We start from the raw sequence: 2,357 nt of genomic DNA, 5'->3' as shown, positions 1-2,357 counted from the left end.
TTCAATGGTTTTATAATGTGGCCAAATCATTTCATCATCATCATCATATCTGTATTCAACCAGGGGATCACATTCATTCAGCTGTTCATTACAGATACAATGGTCTTCCCGTGAGCCGTGAAAAACAATCATTAAAGAGAGAGACTACTATTTACAAATGTTGCTAAGAAATCTATTAAAATAAAAGAAACAGCTATTTACAACTAATGTTACGAAATCTGTGTAAAATTAAAACTATTTACAATAACCATTATCAATATTAACTAAGTAAAAGGATCTATTTACTTGCAATCATTTTTATTTTATCTATTTTGAATAAAAGAAGCTGCGAGTGACAATTACTTAAATTACATTAATTTGCTATTTTATTATTTTTTTTTTTGCATTTAGGAGGTACGATACGATACGATACGATTTAGCGGTATAGTACAGAAAAACCTGTTGATACCTTCCTTAGACCAGAGGGCCAAGGATCGACCCTTTACGGGATCAGGTTTATGGCGTTAACCTGGTTTGAATCCTACCTTACTGGACGAAAACAGAAAACTTTAGTTGCTGGTGAACTCTCGAATTTCTGTACTTCAAAGACTGGTTTTCACTAGCGACGCAAGCACAACTGCGAGCATAAGAGCGCTTATTTCACCGTGAAAACGGGGTTGACGCATTTCGCACTTATGTTTGCGTTCAAAAGGCAAGAGGGGCTAACTCAAAAACGTCACGGTTCCTTTAGCCCTAGGCTCCAAATAATTTATTACTTTTCCTTGTTATCCTATTGTAAAGTTTTTAATGTATATAACATTTGTGAGCAGGAACCCATGACCCGGAGCCTACAACTCTACTGTGCTCGTGTCACGGCGTTTTCACAGACCGATTTATTTTTAGATTGAATTTCCCGCGAATGAGACTCCCACAGGAGCCCGATGACCAATTACAAGAAATTAAGCTGCCGTCATAGGGTCACCGAACCGGAACTGCCTTTGTTTTTTGACCTAATTCGCGGAAAGGGCTAGTCTAAAAATAAACCTTCTTGTGAAAACGCCGTTTTACAGATGCTGTATGGAAGTTGCAAGATCCAGATGGGCTCCTGGTGTGAGTCAATAAAGATTGTTATTAACGTTGTTTGCTTGCGTCGTGTGAAAAGGAAACGCAGCATAAGCACAAGACAATTTGCTACGTCTGGCCAATTAAAGCACTCGTTCCCGATTATCCGCTTCTGAGCAATTGAACAAAATGGCGGATGCCGTGGTTGTTCTTTAATGCTTATGTCGACGTTGGTTTTTGCTAGCATAAGCTACTTATGCTTGTGCTTGTGCTGGCGTCGCTAGTGAAGACCAGGCTTTAACTGAAGTACAGAAATTCGAGAGTTCACCCGCAACTAATATAAAGTTTTCTGTTTTCGCCCAGTAAAGTAGGATTTAAACCAGGCTAACACCATAGACTTGATCCCATAAAACTCGAGTTTCTGAAGTAGGATGGTGTCAAAGGCGTTTTTTAGATCCAAGAATCATCACACCGTTTAGGAGAGAATTATCAATATTCTTGATCCACTATTTGTCGTCTCTAAAAGGGCTGTTTCAGTAGAGAACGGAGGCCTAAACTCTGACTGTGAGTCACTTAATGGTATATTTACGTTTAGATATTTATAAAGTTGATTGAATACTACCCTTTCGATCAGTTTACTAATAACAGGTAAATCTGAGATTGGCCCGTAGTTATTGGGGTCAGCTTTGTTACTTTTGGAAATTGTAGAGATTCTGGCATGCTTCCATTCATCTGGGAAGATTCTAGTAGAGATTTTGAGAGGTTAACTATGGACATCAAAGAGGGGTCAACATTTAACGTAATTGGTATTGTGAGAGTATAGATAAACAAGGGATTTGTATTCTATTTAGGTTTGAAGCACCCGTCGAAATATTTGATAACATTCGACTCCAATTACTTATATAGAACTATGCCACAGATTCTATCTAATCAGTTCAGCGCGAAAACGATTTTACGTCTCCTACATCATATACAGATCACACGAGAAATGGCCTCAACTAGGCATGCCGTATCATTTTGAACTGGAAATTCTCTCTTAAATGATTCAGCAACTAATGACATTGCCGGGTACAGTGCAAATATACCTTCTTTGTACGGAATGAAAAGTTTGGCTTTTTCCCTCTTTTTTTGTAAAGATCATCGCGATTCTCAAGTTAGTTAACAATCTGTAACCCTTTTTGGATATATATTTTCACTCCATTTTCTGGAGGCGAAGTATGTTCGGTCTTAAGTTTAAAAAGACTCTTTTCAAACGCCTACTAATTTTAAATCGGTTAATCCATATCTCAGCGCTTATAATATCTGTGAGACAATCT

The 2,357-nt window shown here is 37.9% G+C and overlaps 1 protein-coding gene across 2 annotated transcripts in view; it reads right to left on the bottom strand.

Annotated features, from left to right (window-relative positions):
- Nucleotides 1–671: 671 nt before the first annotated feature.
- LOC137975881 (orexin receptor type 2-like) overlaps nt 672–2,357 on the bottom strand; it is a 12,767-nt gene continuing 11,081 nt past the window's right edge. For both annotated transcript variants that reach the window (XM_068823090.1, XM_068823089.1), the window contains one exon: nt 672–2,357. This exon is cut by the window's right edge and continues 825 nt beyond it. The gene's annotated coding sequence lies outside the window, so the exon portion shown is untranslated.

The sequence above is a fragment of the Montipora foliosa genome, chromosome 11 (genome assembly GCF_036669935.1).
Source record: "Montipora foliosa isolate CH-2021 chromosome 11, ASM3666993v2, whole genome shotgun sequence".
Classification (NCBI taxonomy): domain Eukaryota; kingdom Metazoa; phylum Cnidaria; class Anthozoa; order Scleractinia; family Acroporidae; genus Montipora; species Montipora foliosa.
Note: the sequence above shows the minus strand (reverse complement) of the source record. Positions and strands in the feature narration are given on the sequence as shown.